The sequence below is a fragment of the Ambystoma mexicanum genome, chromosome 2p (genome assembly GCF_040938575.1).
Source record: "Ambystoma mexicanum isolate Mex_15411 chromosome 2p, UKY_AmexF1_1, whole genome shotgun sequence".
Classification (NCBI taxonomy): Eukaryota; Metazoa; Chordata; class Amphibia; order Caudata; family Ambystomatidae; genus Ambystoma; species Ambystoma mexicanum.
In genome coordinates this window covers 96,216,120-96,235,116 of record NC_090923.1, presented here as the reverse complement: position 1 = coordinate 96,235,116, position 18,997 = coordinate 96,216,120, and the positions used below count along the sequence as shown (strand labels likewise).

Sequence of the window (18,997 nt, the reverse complement as noted above, 5' to 3'; positions counted from 1 at the left end):
TAGTGATTTTAGAGGAAATGTGGTGAGCAAAGCAAAAAAGCAAAGTCGATGGATATTGGCTAGGAAGGTGTGAGCAAAGCTCGGAGTGTAGATGAACGTTTTCAAGTTGATCGTGAGGAGAGGAGATTAGGTTTTTTTTTTTTTTGTTGCTTTATACTGACCGCAATTTATTTGCTCGGGGCCCAATTTACAAGCACATGAATTTTGTTTGGGGGTGGGAGTTTGTCCCCTGCCTCCAATTTTAAGGAAACGGGGGACAAACTTGCACTCCAAAATTGCAAATTTTCAAACATGTGGAGCGTGGGACACCCCCGCAACCCCACTCTCCAGCGTTGGTATTTTGTAATATATGCAACCAAATTGCCCCGAAGGCCAAATCACCCATGCAAAATTCAACCAAATTGGTCATTAGTTCAATTGTTTTAGGTCAAATAGACTAATACCAACTGACAGAGTCCCTTGCATAGAAGAGAGCAGCAAGAGAAATGCTGTAGGCTGTAGGCTAGGAGCAAGTTGGTGGTCTAGGATTTCACCCAGTGTTGTAGGTCACAGTGCATGTTTGTATTGAGTGTCTGGATCGAATAGGTTATCCATGGCTGAGGACGGGGTCTGGAAGATGTGAATGCACGTGTAGGGTAGTGTTGATCAAAGAAAGTAATAAGTACGTAGTGAAAGTCAGAAAATGCACAGTCAATAGAGAAGCCATAAATAGATCAGAGAGAAGTGCTCACATCATCAAAGTAAGGGTCACGAGAGTCCTGCAGGGAGCGAGCTTTCAAAGTAAATTGTAGCGTGATCAAAGGGAGATGGGTCAATGGAGAGGTCAGAGGAGGAGAGCAAAGTATAGAGAAAGACAAGTCACAGAGCTCCACCGGAGTCGATAGGCCAGTCGTGGATGGAGTAGAGGGAATGGTCTGGTAGGAGGGAGTTACGTTTAAGGCAGATGGCTGTAGAGGGCTTGGGAATGCTAAAGTCCCCCAGCATGTCAATGGGTTTATCATTGGGAAGTGATTCAAGGAGAAGGTTCAGATCTGGGAAGACGAAGGGGGTCGATGGGGAGCCAGAATAGGATGAGGAGTAGGAGGTAGGAGTTTAATAGTGGCATATTCAAACGAGGAAGACGGGATGTCATATAGGGGCAAGGGGCGGGAGTCAGGTCCTTATTGGACAAGGAGCCCAGCACCACCATGCTTCACACATCCGCGAGAGTGGGAGAAGGTAACAGAGTCAGTGTGGAGATCTGCTAGCATAGCAGGTAAGGAGGGAGCTACAATATGTGGCACTAGATGTTCTGGCCATGGGTTAAGAGGTGAGACAACAATGCAAGGAGACTAGGCATTGACCGAAGGATACGGTCTTGAGGTCCTTCCTGAACTGCAAGTGCGTTGGCACATCCTGGATGGCCACGGGGATGCTTTACAGTAGACGGGGGCATTGCAATAGAAGGCCTGTTTCCTGTTCATTTCACTTTGGCCTCTACCCTACTGATGGCCTTGCTTCTGTGAGCATGTGACCCAGCACGCTAGGGAGTTTTGCAGCCAGGTAGTCAGTTGTTAGACACTTGTTGGACTTGTGTCACATGGATACATTTGCATTTTGGTCTGAGACTCACAACCTAAAGTGCAAAATGAGAACTTCATTCACACAATCCTGACATTTTTAAATGAATTTATTTCAGGTTTTTGCGTAGCGTGATATTTCAGCTTGCAGTCGCTTCAAAGCACTATGAGGAAATTACAGCATGAACAGAATTTGGGGGAATGAAATGAAAAGCCTTATGTTGCGAGGAACATGTGGGTCTTCAGTGCGCATCTGAATCTCATGTTGTCTTGTTCCCAGTGCAGATGAGCCTAACAGGTTCCCAGGATAGATTCAGAATAGGCTTCCAAGGGCCAGCTTCATGGTGGTCACCCTCCAATTGCACTGGGCAATTTCAAAAAGTGAAATGACCCACAAAGTGTGCATAACAGCTGAAGGGAGGCATGGTGCACCTAGTGTGCACAGTACATTTCCAGGCTATTATGCAAGTCAATGCAAAAAGGACAAAGATACTCGTCCTTGGCACTTAAGGGGTTAATATGACCGGGCTATGCAGCAGCATAATCCCACAAGCCAAGGTGAAGGCAGATAAAAATATATCTATAATTGCAGTGTTCAGAGAGCTAAGCCTTGCCTTACATGGCCTGAGTCACTTGCTAATGACAGACATAATCTAATTGCATAGCGCGTGCACAATCCATCCATTCATTATTAATGGCAGCGCGCGGAGGCCTGGGATCTGACTCACAACCGGCACGCGGCGGCGGCGCGGTCTGCAATTAACCCTGCTGTGAATGTGGGACGATGAATGAATATGAACCCATTCAGCTACTGTGCGGGGCAGATCACTTCTAGGAAGTGGGGGGTAATAATCGGACATTGGCATGGAAATATGGTAGAAGGAAACTGTGCACCCCTACCAGGTATTGGTACGGCCCATACTTCAGCATTGCCAACACCTGCTCATATCAAGCAATCCTACACAGGTAAGGATATTTCACCTATAGACACATGCGTATCATTAGAACCATTTAATCTTAGCATTAAGTTTGTACATCATATTTGTAAACTGATGTCACATGCTATCACATGCTATCAAAGACTGAACATTCCCATCGCTAGATCCACAGCACCCAACTCAGGGGACTTCACTTAGTAGAAATAATCTGGACCTTTAATGAGGTCCCCAAAGCTAAGGGCCCAACTGATAAATACATTCTGGGGTGTTAATAGTTTTCAGTCCCCTTACCCTCGTCATTCTTGATGTAATAAGAATAATGAACAAGTAGCATTTCAAGGGCAACATTAGCAGTCCAGGATAAGGGTACTGGCATAGGTACAGGGCACTTTTCATCAATAGCAGTCAGGCGGAAACGAGGAAGGTATACTGGCCATAGTATCAAAGCAGGAAACTGATTGCATGAAAAGGGTACCAGAAAAGATGAAGGACTCAGATTAGCTTCCTCGCAGAATGCAAAGGTGCTCAAGCATGGACACAGGAGACCAATTGCAAACAAAGAGAAAGCTACGCATACCATACCATAGCATAGATTCCGGATGAAGATTAGAAGGTACGATGGAGGTCTCCGTATCCAGACGGACTGAGATTCATAAGTAGTGTTGCCATTATAAAGCAAAGAAACAAGTGACTGTGGTGTGCAATCTATCAACGCTTGCTCTTATTATAAAGGAAGCAACACCATAGCCAGTGAAACCAGGAGTAAGGCTTTTTTGAAGATCATAGCCTGAGAACGAAATCACTCTGAAGGGTGATCATTTTGAAAGGTTTAGGAACTGGCCATTTTGGCAGATTAGGCAATACGAGATTAAGTGAAATGCCCAGGATCACACACTGGTTAAGATGTGAAGCTGGGATTTGCCTCCACTCTGCAATGCACTTTACCACTTTATTTTCCAGTTCTTATCATGAGCTTAAATAGAACTGACTTGGGAAGTACACAAATCACATATCCCAACATGACCATGTTGAAAAACAAAACTTTTGAGAAGCATATTGTGCAAAAATGCTTCATTATCTCCATCATCAGGGGGGGTATATAAAGTACCAGGATATTAACTGATGTGATCTTAAAAGATTTCATCTGGGTTTCTCTTTTGTATTTTAAAGCTTTAAATAAACCCACATCACAGGCTTATGACATTTTTATTTAAAAGCATGCAGAAAAGCTTTGAATTCTTTAAAAAGCAAACAGTTTTTTGTGTGAAATAAGCAGACCTTGAAATATGCTTGCCGGAGGCTTGCAATATCTGGTCTGCTCTCTTTTGCCTAGAGCCCCTTCCACTCAAACGACCTTTATAAAAATATCCACTAATGGGCTAAACAATGCCACCAGCATGCGAGAAGGCACATCTTTTTCAAAGAAAACAGCCCAGTACTGTCAGTGACAGAAGATGGTTTGTCCAGGATCAATGTATCTTCTGCCAGTAAAGCCAGGATTCAAGCATGAACGCTTTGCTTCCACAGTCTTGAATGTGAATGCCTAATCACCACTCCAAACTAACACTTTACGCTCATCATTGGAGGTGGGGCCTAGGTTTTACAACACCCCATTTGAACAAATCAATTTCTAGACTTTCAACATACTGATGCTATGTTAGTTTCTATAGCAACTGCTATCTGCTGCAGTTACATTGGTGATAATAGCACCTGTTCTGCTACAAAACAAAGTACATAAACATGCAGGTTTATCAACTTCAGACATTGGAAAGGATGTGTCAGCGTTGCTGGAATTTGGAATTGTTCTCTTGCATATGAAGAAAGATCTCTGCAATGAGTGCTCAACACACTGAGCTATCTTCTGCGCCATAATAGCATTAAAATCTATCAATATGCATTTCAACTTTTGCTATTCCACATGATCAATATAATCCCCATAGAAAGGTGAGAATGCTACAGGAGCTGTGCCGCAGCGAACACACACACACTTGGAATGCCACAGCGAACACGGAAAGCATCACAGAATGAAGCGACCTGAGCTTTATGTACTTGTCAACAATAGACAGGCCGTAGGCTCAGTGCCTCAGCAGCATGCCATAAAGTCTTGGTGAACAATGGGAACTGACTTCTATTGATCAGACCGCCGGTCCACTATGATGCCACTATGTGCAAAGCCCCTTGCCTCCCTGCGGTGACGCTATGTGCCTGCAGCTTTCCACCTGGTCCACTAAGATATTGCAGTACACCCCATGCCCCTCTCGTATCTCACGTAGTGACTGCGTGCCCAGCTCCCTCCGGTCCCCCTTGATGTCGCTATAGTCCCCCAGCCCCTCTGGTGCCGCAACATCTCTCTGTACCTCTGGCCCCTGCATGCTTGCTGTTTACCCCTACTCCGGTCCCCCACAATATCGATGTGTACCCAACCCTTTCTGGTCCTCATGTAAAGTTCCATGGCATGCCCTCCTGTCCGTACCTTAGCACTTGCACAAGTCTGGGTGTCTCTAGACCGACTGCAGTAACTAGTCTTCGCATTGACGCTGATCATGACCTGTGGGAGTGTCTCTGCGTCCTTCCATGTTCCCTCCCTTGTCACTGAGCGCTTTCGAATCGCATTATGCTTAGGCGCTCTATGGATGAACCATCATATCATATCACTATGCTTACTCTCTACATCATCACTGAGTTAGAGTACAGCTATACCCGTCGATAAATTCATCCTATCTGCTCACAAACACTCCCCATGAACACCTCATCACGCTAATAAAACGCAGCTATATCCCATGATAAACCGGCCTAGCTGCACACATAAGCGTGTGCAGGCCTAACGTAGCCAGAAACTAGTCTGGGTGTCTATCCACCAGACTGCACACATTTAACTGATATCTTCACCACCACTCCTAATGCTAGGATGCAGCTACCATCAGACAATTACACCATCTGCACACATAACTGGTGCACCCACGGACCCTGCGACACTTACACTCTCTACTGACATGGACTGCAGTCCCGAGGGCGTTCAACCTACCAGCGCTTTCAGGTCATACCAATGATATATAGAGCGCTATATAAATGCCAAATAACATAACAGACAGCATTCAGCCTCACCCCACCCCCCACTAAGATGGGGGCCCAGGGCAGGTTCCCCTTTTGCCCTCCCACAAAGACGTTGCTACCATTCACTTCACTTCAAAGATAGTAAAACAGTGTGCATAAAGCAATCACTGACAATGGTCTGGCAACACATGCATGTTATGGTATGTGGACATGTGGAAAGCGCTATGCTGTGTTGTGTTCTGTAGTGCTTTTCCCCACTTAAGTGGGATTCCTGCAGGCTGCAGGGCGCTACAACATACAATATGGAAGAGTACTGCAACCGTCCTTGGTCTGCCCAGTAAATGAGCAATAGCGCCTCGAGGGATGTTATGTGTGTGAATGCGTGGCACTAAGCATGGGATACATCTGTGGTTTGCATTGGCTGTGAGAGGGGTTTGCAGTGCTTTGTAAAGCCAGCGAGAAGCTCCCTGATGGTGCTCCAGGGAAGCAAATACTATGTGTGTGGTGGTGGGCTTAGCAGCTGGGCACCTGGTTGCACATTGTGAGCTCAGCCTTTCTCTGCATGAGTATACCCAGTGTCACGACAGTGCAACACATGCAGCACTGCATTGATTTTGGTGAAGGTGTTGGGCGTGATGAGTAAGCCGACTAACCTGTGATTACTGTTGGGTAATATTCACAACTGTTATTAGAGTGCTGGGGCACTTAAGTGACTTAGTGCTGTATAAGCACCAAGTTGCTGCCATGAAGTGGATCTGCGGCTCAGTGGGCTAATGCACCTACTGTGCAGGTTTGAATCTCGGCAGGCCCACTCGGCCCTGCATCCGTCCGGGGTCGCCAAAAGGAGTGCCTTTGAGTAACAGTAGACATCTGTAGAACTCCTTGTTCCCCACAGATGACCATGACCTCAGGTGAAGTTCCAGTAACTTCTTTATTTAGTTCCAGTACATTATGATGGTCATATAATGTCAGGTACATCTGGGTTCAGGGCAACATACACCTGCATCCTCCCAGGTAGGCTTACATCTCCCAACTGACCACATAGAACCCCAGTCACACATAAACATTCTAACCCTTAACACTCCATTGTCAATCAATACACTGACCAAAGGTTCCATTAGGATGCAGGATAATACCAAATCCCTACATATCTCCCTTCCTTAGGGACATAAAAACACAAGTAGATAACTTAACCATAATGGCTGATAACAACACGCACACAAACAACCCCACGTTCAATGCACTTGCCTCATCACTCCTAACTGAGAACATTCTGCTAGTCTCATTACATATTCCAAAATAGTCCCCACAGCCGTGGGACACAATTACAATCAATGCCCCTTCCTCTTTCTACCAAGTGAGGGAAAGGCACCCAACTGCTCAAACATCCTTACTAAAACTTTTACAAATGGAGGCACCCATACCTCTCTTCCTAAACTTGACTTCATCGTCCCACAAAAGAACACACACACATCTCCCTCACACCCAACAATACAAACCGGTATGTACCTAAATACAGACCACCTCCAACTAGACTGAGTATCCCAGATACCCGGGTAACTACTTCACTTCTTGTGACACCATTACCCCTAAATTGCCCATGTTGAAAGTATTCCTAAATACAATACAGCTCCTATTAGGGAAACCACACTTCATTCACACCAGCATCATACCAACATCAATGACTCTACTATAGTCTTTGCTGTATCATCATGAAACTCTGAATGGTTTCTAAACCAAACAACCAAACAAAAACTTTGTTTGACACTTAGCACTCTAAACTTTAGCATTAAATAAGGTCTTAATACATCTGCATTACAAAAGTCCCACCTGTGGAAATAAAACATTAGTGCACATAACTATACTTCAGATTCCACATACCAAACTCTAGCAATGTTGTCAATGCAACCTATATTTCATTAAGTGTCCAACTGTGGAAGGAAAAGCGTGTTAGTTAAACATGACCGTACCACAATTTTTCCTTTGCATCATAACATTACCATGTATTTGTTGACAGAGGTAACAGAGGCCACGACTTTTACACACCATCCGTGCACACCTATCAAACATGCTAACTACCACTTGCAAGAAACCTCTCATACCAATGTACCTACAACATAAATACCAAATAGCATTTCAGAAAATACTATTACTACGCATATCTCAATCTCTTTCTACTAATATGCAACTTTAACCTACTTAATAAAACCTCACATTTGGATCACTTAATCCCTTGGTTGACTAATTACAAACACCCTTGATACCTAAATCCAATCTAAAAAACTATAAACTTTGTTCTCTGCTCTTAAGCTTCAACAACTTCCATGAAGTACCCCTATTACAGGACAACCTATCCCACAAGAAACTACACCTGACAACATACAGGTTCACGCTCTCATGCACTCACGCTGTCCAAATGCCATTCAGGCCTCACATGACAACAGATTCTGAATCAATAACTAATTATAACTACTTAACCAATTCAATGAAGGCAAGACCAAATTGCTTCCTTTACTTATGCTCGTGAAAGCATCATCTCTTAACTTAAAAGTACCTCTGTTATTCATTCCGGCAATTAAGATCATTCACAACTTAAGCTTTTTGAAAAAAAATTCCAACGGGCGGAAATGCAGCCGCCCGCAACAGAAATGGATTTACCAATCCATCTGCCACACTTCCTTTTGTAAATATCACCTCCCGAAGCGTTCCTTTCCTGGTATGTTCATAATGCTGCTTTTCATTGCTGCCAGCCGCCTGCTATAAAATTGTACTCCCTTTGCCTCCTACCGCATCTCTCAGTTCTTAAGTAGGCTCCAAGCCCCTAAGGAACTACTGAGAACATGCCCTCAAACATCCTCATCACCTCATATAAGTGATAGCTCCTACATGCACCTTGCCCCTCCAGGCACTACACATGCAATATTCTTTCATCTCTGCACATGGGCTCTAAGCCCCTAAGGTGCAGCCACGGGCTACAAGTCTCTTAGGTGCAGGTATGGGCTCCAAGCCCCCTCAAATGCTGGAATGGCTCCCCCAGGACCCTCCTCTGCTCCAGGCGCTTTTCACCTTCGCCACCAATCTTCTATTTAACATATAGGCGCAGCTTAGGTTCCCAACCTCTTCTATTGCTGCTGCCCCAACTCCAGGCCTCAAGCTGTACAACATCACTCCTCATTGTTTCTTTTCCCGGCGCAGCTTAGGCTCCAAGCCTCTCCTGTTGCTACTGCCTTGGGCTTATAGTCCTCAGTTGCACAGCATGCCTCCTCATTGCTTAATTTCCAGGCGCAGTTTAGGCTCCAAGCCTCTCCTGTTGCTACTGCCTTGGCTATATCCCTCAGCTGCCCAGCATGGCTTCCTCATAATTTCCAGGCGTAACTAGACCCCAGGCCTCTTCAAATTGCTACTGCCATGGGCACCAAGCCCTCCATGCTGCAGCTAGTGGTCCCAGACCCCTTAAGCAATCAGTCTCTGGGCCCTCAGCCCCTCCTCAGTCTCTTGCTTTCCTCTTTCCCTGACCTGTCCTTCTAGTGACAGGCCAGCTGGCCCCTGGCTCTGGCGCAGCCCCTTACTTTCTGCCCCTGAGCTCCATGCGCTGGGCCCTTCTGCGCCTACAGTTTTAAGCGCTCGCCCTTGAGACTGAGTTATGGAGACGAACTTGAGATCTTGGAAATCGATCCCGTGCCACTGTGATCCACGTGAAGTTAGGTCTCACTGCTCTACCGTCGAAAGACGCGAGGACTGACATTTTGAATTTGAATTTATTAGCATTTGTAGCCGGCAGGGGTCAAGTGCTAAAATAAATAGTGGGGGGCCTCATTAACATGCCAATCGAATGTGGTGTGACCAGAAATTAGCATATCAAGGTGCCCTCTGAAAAAAGTGGGTGGACTCCGTCCACCCGCGTGTACCGTCGACTTGAGCCCTGTTAACGTGCGACTGGGCAGAATTAACCGCATCCAAGTGCAGGTGATATCCAATGTATGAAGGTATGCTTAAAAGGGCAGCTCATACACAGAGAATGCAGTATCGTTGTATAAAAGGCGTCTGAAATGAAAGGTTGTAATGCTTTACGAAACTCCATCTATCGCTAATGGAAGGCTTTTCCAAATCTCGGGGCCATAAACTGAAAACCGTCTGCCACCCTTCGGCACACAGCGGGAATGAGGTCCCACCATTAGAAATCTATCGTAACGTGTCGAGGGGCTGCTATCTTGTCCGTTTTTTGGCCAGGTTTGAAGGTGCCAGGTTCTTAAGGTTTTTATAGATAAAGTTCACTAATGACTCACCACAATTTGCGCCAGTGTAAGCCTGGATTTATTGTTAGTATAAGTAGTGTCCGTTAGCGACACGTGTTTCGGCCGTTGCCCTTTTTTCACAGCCGGACATATATTATGAATTGGTGATTACTGTTCTTCTCTCTCCATATTTCTTAAGTAAACCAATCAATGGGTACATTCCCTGAACATCGTCCCAGGCATTGAACGCATTAGTGAGAACGGAACTCTAAGGATGAAACGTAGAGAAGAGAAATGGGCAGACTTTGGTACTTTGTAAATCAGCCCCCCGCCGCGTGTTGTGCCCTTTCATGGTGGGACAGCAGTTTACCAGGGATTCCAGCCAGCATAGTGTTACCATAATCCTGCTTTGAGTTGATCAGAGCCCTCACACGGCTAGCATGGTCCTCAGAAGGAAGGTATGGCAATGCAAGTCTATGGAGCGGGAGAGCATAGAAAACTGACCGTACGTTTTCTCCTACCTGAGCCTCAAATCCAAGATTGCCCTCCCATAAGCACCCTACATTTTTTATTTCAGGAGAACATTTTAAGCCAGTACCCATAACAGAACTTCTTGTCGTCTGACAGGAGATGTTTCGGGCTAAACAGTGCCACCTCAGATTTACCCGGATTAAGATGAAGCCAGTTTGACATCATCCAAGCACTGCCCGAATTTAAGAAATGTATCTCTCAAGTCCCCCCGCTTCAGGAAGATCTGGTCACTGGCGTAACAGGGGCCCCCCCGCAGCCCTGCTAGAACATGTCCTGGGAAGGGGACCCGCTTGGGAAAAAAGGATTATTTTTTTTCAAAATCTTTTTTTTTAACCACTTTGCCTTCATAAAGAAATTATTTCTGACCCCAGGCTGGAGGCCTCCATGTCATGGGGTGGGGGAGCCCTATGACTTCAAAAAGAAATAGTTTATTTTTGAAGTCACTCTGCCTTCATAAAGAAATGATTTCCGTTATGGTTCGGTCCTTAACATAAATAATTTCTTTATGAAGTCAGAGAGATTTCACAAATAAACAATCAGCCTCATTACAAGTTTGGCGGTAGCCTTGCTGGTAAAACCGGCAGGCTGCCGCCAAACTTGCATTTTTTTCCTGCAGCCGTGAATGGGCAATTATCGGGTCATTACGGCCCCGCCGGGCGCGGTAATTGCCCATTTGCAGGCGCCAGAAAAAAATGCTCCCCATTCCCATTTGATCCCGATAGGGTTCAATGGGAATGGGGAGCCCGGAGAATGGGGAGCCCGGATGCACCAGCACCATGCAGAATGGTGCCGGTGCATCCGACATGCTGTGCTTGCGGGTGCCGGTATGCCCGACAGGTCAGACCTGGAGGGCGGGAAGGCACCTGCAAGCAGAAGTTGTAGTTTGCCGGTCTGGTAACAACGGTACCGGCAAGCTTACCGGTAAAGTTGTTACCGGACCGGCAAACTTATACTGAGGCCCATGGTGAAAGGGTGCACACTTAAATTAATGGGTGGCTGCCTGGGTGTGCCTGCATGGTGAAAGGGTGCACACTTAAATGCATGAATGGCTGCCTGGGTGTGCCTGTATGGTGAAAGAGTGCACACTTAAATGTAAGGATGGCTGGGTGTGCATGCGTGCATATGGTGAATGGTGTTTGTGCTTGTGTCCAGGGGCGCAACAAAACCTAAATTTCATGGGGCTGATCCTTCAAATGTTGGGAGAGCTGCTAACTTCACAGGTGGTGGGGGAGGCAGACTTATTTGTGTGGGGGCATCTAACTTCTTTTACGCATTTTAATGAGACTATTCCAGTGCAGCTTCAATGTTACAAGCAGTTAACTATCTCCTTTAAGTCTGAAAGCACCCACTTATGAACTGTTGTGAGAATGAACTGTCTCCTGTTCCCTTTCTACCCTTCCAATCACTTCCCTGGCATGAAAGTACTAAATACACATCACAATTTCAATTGCCTAAAAAATGTGGCATTTGAATGCAGGTACTAACTGTGAAATGCTTTATGTTAGTAACTGCTGGGCCCTTGTTAACAGTGAAACCCAGGTGCCGTTTAACTCTGTGTCCTGTTCTGTCCGGCACCTGCTCTGAAGGTCAGCCAGGTTGAGTCAACATAGCCCAAAATGTCTGGGGTGAGTTCTGTAGCCCAGTCAACTGAATATTGTTAAGCCCCTACTTGTGTTTAATGCTTTAATTACTTGTTGGTAATCATCATTACTCCTAGCCCTATTCTTCCTTGGCCCTGTACTTGTGTATGAGGCAGTACATGTGTATGAGGCACTATGCCTCATACACAAGCACTGGGATGAGGTAGAGGTACATGGAGGTAATGCTTAGCTACCTGTATCTTCATTACTTCTATTCCCACTCTTCTTCATCCCAGTACTTACCTATGAGGCAAGGAGCCTCAAACGTAAACTCTGGGAAAGGAAGAGGGACGTGAAGGTAATTCTGGGCCAAAGAGCTGATTTTGGAGGTTGGGGTAGGGCATGGGAGGGAGAGGGAATGTGTGGGTGGTGGGATTGTGCGATAAATCATAATGGTTTTCCATGTCCAGGCTAAGAAAGCATGATATCTGGTATTAGTGGCTAGAGAGGCATTTTGGTGCAGCCAGTCTAGTTATTGCTCAGTTTGGTATGACTTTTTTTAACTGCGCATTTCTGATAAAGCAGTCCTGCTAAGTGTAATTACCTGGCTAGATTGGCATGTGGGCGCTGCCAGTCTAGCCATTTCCTATTGCAGCATTGTATATTTCTTTGAGCATCTGTGATAATATGATATGATATAAGTCTATTATAACACACCTGTACACAAGTGTTTCTTGGCACGACAAGCAATGGAGTTAAGATAGAGGATGGACAACACAAATGATCTTACTAGGCCTTGTGTCATTCAAATTGTGAAAGTGGGAGAATGAGAAATGCAAGGGGAAAGGGAGGGGGAAAGGCAAGGAAGAAGGGAGGGGAAAACACAGCTGTAATGCTCTGAGTAAGTGCAGCCAGGACAGTGCGGCTCTGGGTAGTGCAAGGAGAACAAGGGACTGTAGGGTTACAGTTGCAGTCCCTAAGTGTGTGGTAGGCCGGAGGCAGTGCAAGGGTGACTGATCAAGAAAGAGCCTGGACTCAGTGAGATTCTGAGGGTAGCCAAGCAACCAGTCGGTACAGCTGACAAGTAGGTCAGGTAGGTCAGCAGGGGAGGGAGAGAGCGAACGCCGAGGAGAAGAGGAAAGTTTTGAGCTGCTTCTGGAACATCAGGTGGGCCAGCTCAAGTTTGATAGGGGCAGGGATGCCATTCCAGAGGGAGGCATCTGCAGAGGAGAGAGATCTAGCCCCCACTCTGTGCCTGAAGAAGCGTCTAGCGCTTAGAGAGTTGGAGGTAGCCGGGGGAAGGGCTTGAGAAAAAAGCTATTTTGAGAGTGTTGGATACAGTGTGGGCCCGACCCCAGAAAGCCTTGTGGACAGTGCAAAGGGTCTTGAACTTGATTCTTGCAACCACTGGGAGCCAGTGGAGAGATTTCAGGGCTGTAGGGATATGATCCCTAGGCTTCTGGCCAAGGATAAATCTTGCTGTCCTGTTTTGGATTAGTTTTAGAGGCCGGAGAGTAGAGGAAGGCAGCTTGAGAAAGAGGCTGTTGCAGTAGTCCAGCCTAGAGAGAAACAGGGCTCCGGAGACAGTGAGCTTCTTGGGGAAAAGTGAGAAAGGGAAGAGTCCCTTCGAGGAGGAGCAGCTGGTAGGTAGTGGGGCTTCTTGGCGACGTCCGAGATGCGGGGAGCGAAAGAGAGAGTGGAGTTGAAGATGACACAAAAGGTTGTTTGCCTCACAGGAAGGCACGGGAGAGGGCCCAGGGTGGGTGGCCAGAGTGAGAGAGGAAAAGCGGGGCCAGGGGTCCCAATGAGAAGGATCTCCATCTTAATGGCACTAAGGTAGATGTCGTTGGAGCTGCACCAATCCTGAATCACGGATTGAAAGTCAGGAATGAGCAAGAGATGAGAGGAGCCTGAAGGAAAGCTGGGTGCCATCCGCATAACACTGAAAGTTAGAGGAGAAGGTCGAGATCAGTGGGGCCAAAGGGGCCAAGTACAGGTTGAATAACCAGGGTGAGAGGATAGAGCCCTGGGGAATACCACAGGTAGAGAGAGAGGTGGCAGAGAGAAAGGGACCAATTTGGACCGGGGAGGGGGGCAGTCCAAGAGGAAGGAGGTCAGCCACTCCAGGGCCTGACCCGTGATGCCCAGGTTCTTCTGTAGTCGATTGATCAGGATGGCGTGGTTGACTGTGTTAAAAGTAGAGGAAAGATCAAGGAGGATTAGGATAGATGGAATGCTGGAATCAAGGTTAGAGAGCAAATCTTCAGGGGTGTTCAAGAGAGAGGTTTCTGTGCCTCTGGCAGCTCTGAAGCCAGACTGATGGTCATGGAGACAACCAACAGATTCAATGTGGAGAGTAAGCTAGGAGATGGCCAGCATTTTTCCAAGAGTTTGCCCAGGAAAGGGGTGATGGAGACTGGGCGATAGTTTGCCAGACACGTAGGATTGGCAGACCGCTTTTTGAGGAGTGGATGCAAAGGGAGTGCTTAAGGAGAGAGGAGAACGTTCCAGTGGTGAAAGAGTGATACAGAAATCGGCCAAGGCTGCAGCAAGGGTGTCAATATGGTCCTTGATGGTTCTGGAGGAGCAGGAGAGCACCTGTTTGGATGACACTTTCATGGATCAGACTTGTCTAGAAACCTTGTCAGGTGTTGTCAGAGAGAAAGGGGATAAAGAAGGAGGAGGAGAGGTAGAGATGGCCAAAGGGGGGCCGAGAGAGGAAGAGGAAGAGGAGATAGTGGACAGGATGTCCTGAGTTTTAGCAGAGAAGTGAGAGGCCAGAGCCATGCAGAGGGCCTGGGAGGGAGCAGGAGAGGTGGAGACAGCAACCGGATTGACCAGTTCCATGCAGATTTTAAAGAGTTTGGCTGTGTTATTAGAGGCAGCAGAGACCGGTGCTTCAATGCGTGCTCTCTTCTTGACGAGTTTTATTGCTTCGACTGGCATTTTTGTGCAACCAGTCTAGGTATGTCTAAATGTGGCCTGGCATGCTTTACTGTAATGTTATAACGTGTCTACACTGGTCTATATTGTGCAGCCAGTGGGACATGTTTTCATTGTGGCATGGCATTTTTAATAGCAAACCATTAATGGTCCTGTGCACTGTTGATGACTTGCATGTATTGGATTGGTCTTACCCTACAAAACAATTGCAAATACTCTGGCTTTTTAGACAATTATTCTCAGAAAGTGTGCTGCATATTGCATTAAAACACATATTTATATCTTTCTCCTAGTCCAGTGTGTGGCATACCCCTTCAGCAGCACGTTCATGCGTATTGTGCAAGCGTGATAATCTAGGCCTGCCCAGAGTGTAGCACGACCCGTGATTTGTGGCCGAGGTGGGGGGGGGTCCCTCAGCATGGCTCGCAGGGGGGGGCCCACATTTTGTGTTACGCCACTGGATCTGGGCATCATTTGCGTAGTATTGAAACCCAACCTCACGGCTCCTCAAGATACCCATTAATGGCTACAGGTATATTTTAAAAAGCAGGGGAGAGAGGAACGATCCCTGCGGGACCCCACATATCTGGGGCATAGGGTCATACAAGAAACTCCCTAATCTAACCTGCTGCTGGGGCTCTAATAAAATCAAATCAAACCATTTCAAGGCATGAATAGAGACGTTTACAAACCTCTTTAAGCGGTTCTAAAATGATACTTTTCCCAACCATTCCAGAGCTTGTTCTGAGCATTGCCCTAGGTGTCCAAGTGTTTCCTTCAAAATGCCATGGTCGAATGCAGCGGATCTAACAAGCTCAGCATGCCTAGTTTGCCTTCCCCGAAAAGTTGAAGCATGTGGGACTGGAGATCTATAAGGGCAGTCTCAGTGCTATAGTTTGGTCTGAAACCTGATTGTTTGACATGCAGGATTTTTTCAACTTCAATAAATGCTTGATATTGTTTATACACAGCTTTATCCAAGATTTTAAGCAGGATGTTGCAGTTTGTAATGGCTCTGAGGTTCTTAGAGTCCTTAGGATCTAGATTCAGCTTTTTTGTATCAGGGTAATTTCAACCTTTTTAATACTTGTAGGCGCCTTTCCATCATGAAAGGAGATCATTAGTGAATCTAGTCAGAAAAGGCGCAAATATTTCCTTATAGTTGAGCACTATTTCAGAGGGAACAATGTTTTCGAAACGTGCTATTGGTTTCATGGCTAGAAGTATGTTTTCCATTTCCTCAATCTCTAGTCTGGCGAATTTAAAGATAGGGCGTGCTAGACTGTGGATATTGTGCTCTTTCTGGTGTATGGTGTTATCTTGTGTAATATTAGACTGCAAGATGTCTTTGATTTTTGTACGAGATTTAGTAATTTTCTCATTAAAGGCAGTCTAAACTGTAATGTAGTCTTCTGTAGTCCGTATGAAGGGTACCTGGAGAGCACTAGGTTTCTCTAGGGATTTGACAATCTCAAACAGTTTCCTAGAGCTGTTAGATGCTTATTCGATTTCTTCATTAAGAAAGTTACTTTTGGTCTCCTTCATGCTATTTTTGTAAATCTTGTCTGCTTGTTTCCAGACGTCCTTAACTAGCTCAGAATGGCATTTAGTCCAAACGGATTGTAATCTAAGTTTCTCTTTTTTAGGACTCTCAGTTCTTTGTTGAACCACTTTGGATGTGTCCGATTTTCACAAACCATTCTACTTTTCAGAGGTACGACACAGTCTACTAGAGTTATAAAGTGCTCATGGTATTTTTCAGCTGAGTTGTCTTCTGATGTATCCTTCATGATGGAATTTAGGCAGGCTGAAAGCTCTGCTCAGTCTCATTTTTTGTAGTTTCTACTACTCATTAGTTTGGCGGGGTTGGGGAGTTTTGTATATTCACTTGGTAGCTTTAGGTCCCATACTATGGAATGGTGATCCGATCGTATACATGGTAGTGTCAGGGCCGCTTTGGCAGTTACATTTTTGTGCATATCCAATCTAGAATATGATTGTTGTTTGTGGTAGCGTTGTTAATAACAGGGTATTGGGCGTTGTTTAAGTCCCTTTCCAGATGTATAGCTACTTTATCGGTTTTGTCCTACCGCCATCTTGGCCTTTCTTTTGTTGACTATTGCGGGCCGCCCACTTCTTCTTTCCCACAGGCTGCAGCACAGAAAGAAGAGTTGCTGTACTGGGTTTAAGGGTCAAAGTAGCCACCTGCAGATCCTCAACGGCCGTGGTTGTCTGGGAGATGCTCGAGTTCATAATGGTATAAGAGGATTGTATGGCACAGTTAGAGTGGAGACTTCGTCTATGCATAACTGCAACGTCAGGTTTGTTCTCTCCAAAACAGAGTCCCCTTCCCAAGCAGTTTAGGGAGCTGTTGTGGGAATGTATCAATAGAGAGGTTTATTCACTGAACATGATTGATTCTTCCCACGTTGTTAGACAGATGTGGGTTGGCTGTTGAAGATTTATTGGAAGGTCACCTCCCCTTAAAAACAGGGAAAACCTCGAACGGGCCGACACCAGCAATATTTTTGATTGAAGGATAAGAAGATACTTTTAGTTTCACATGATCTTTATTCACATATTTGTTTGCCTGACAAATGACTTTCCTATTTTTCTGTGTATGGCCAGTTGCCGAGAGGCTAGTAACTGAATAGGCATTGCTGTCAAGCATTGTAGCTGCAGGGGTATTAAGTGGTATAGGGAAGTTTGCGTTGATTGCCAATAGGTCATCAACTGTTCAGTGTTAGCCCCCATTTCTGCCAACTTACCATCTTGGCCATGTTGAAATGGATTCAAGGGACTTATCAGTGCTTGCAAGCTTGATTTGGGCATGGTCTTGATGTTTCAGGTGGGCCATAATTTCATCAGTGCGTGAGAGTAGTGTTGAGGCCAAGTCACGACTACTCGTACTGAGCCCACTGTGCGTGTGGGACACGGAAAGGATCGATGAGTTGGGAGAAGCTGTATACGTTCCATCTCGACGTAGGTCAGAGGTGTTGGAAAAGGCAGGAAAGGGATTGTTGGTGTTAAATGATAGATTCAAATCATTCAGTGCATGGTAGGATGGATTCACATGACATTGCGCTCGTGCAGGGTTTGTAATGGATGTTTGGAGCCACTAAGATGACTTCTTCCCCAGACGGTTGTTGTCGTAGATTTATAGAACTGATGCCCGCACCCAGAGCCATAGACACACTTCCTGTGAGTATAATTCCCAAGCAAGGCACAGCTTGGGACAGCTCAAACATCGGGCAAGGCTGATAGGTGTTTCTTCATTGTTAGGAAGGACACTACTCTCCTTGAGAGTTAGGTGATCTTCACTAGTCCTGTGCGGTGGTTGTGAGGAAACTATGTCGATCTTCGTTCCAAACGGGAAGGTTTTGCGAAGGTAAGGTATTGAAGTTGAGACAGAAGGATAGTCAGTATTTCATGTGTCTTCCAACGCAACAGGAGTTGGAGAATTAAACAGTTGCTTGTCAGCCCGCAAAAGGCGGATGTTACCCAAGTCAGAGCATTCTGGCCCCAAAATAGGAGGCAACACATTAGGTCGGAGGGTCCTTGGTTTTGGGGATTAGCTTGGGGCCATCTTTTGGATAAGGCAGCCACCGCGTTGCGAGTCCCCATGACATTAATTGTTAATGTTATTGCCTACCATACCCTTGCTGGCATGCTTTGCAGGCCACACGGCAAGCGACCCAGTGGCTTTGTGTTTCGTAATGCAAATACTGCTCTCAGTGGTGCAGACAAGGTGTAATAGAGCAGTCTTACCATGAGATTGTAGAGGTAGACGATGGCATGCTGTAGTAGGACTTCAGGCAGCAGATGCAGGTGCAGATGCAGAACACAGAACACAAACCACTCTGCTCACTCTGCGTGCTCCTTGTGGAGTGAGTCTTAAGAGTGATTCAACAATCCTGGCAGCAGGAAGCCACTCCCCCAGCAGCAGAGATGGTAAGCAGACTCGAGGATGGTAATCCAGTAGAAAAAAAAGAGTAGGCAAAACACAAAACTCTCTGCTAGGTCCGCACGCTCCATATGGAGTGAGTCTTAAGAGTGATTCAACAATGCAGGCAATAGGAAGCCGCTCCACCAAGAAGTAGAGATGGTAAGCAGACTCGAGGACTGCAATCCAGTAGAAGAAAGAGCATGCAAAACAC

At 46.0% G+C, this 18,997-nt stretch overlaps 1 long non-coding RNA gene across 1 annotated transcript in view; it reads left to right on the top strand.

The window, feature by feature from the left end:
* The first annotated feature begins 2,272 nt into the window (after nt 1-2,272).
* Nucleotides 2,273-18,997, top strand: part of LOC138565837 (uncharacterized) — a 123,428-nt gene continuing 106,703 nt past the window's right edge. Inside the window, exon 1 of the long non-coding RNA XR_011301648.1 lies at nt 2,273-2,525. This is a non-coding gene — a long non-coding RNA (uncharacterized lncRNA). The remainder of the gene's footprint in view (nt 2,526-18,997) is intronic.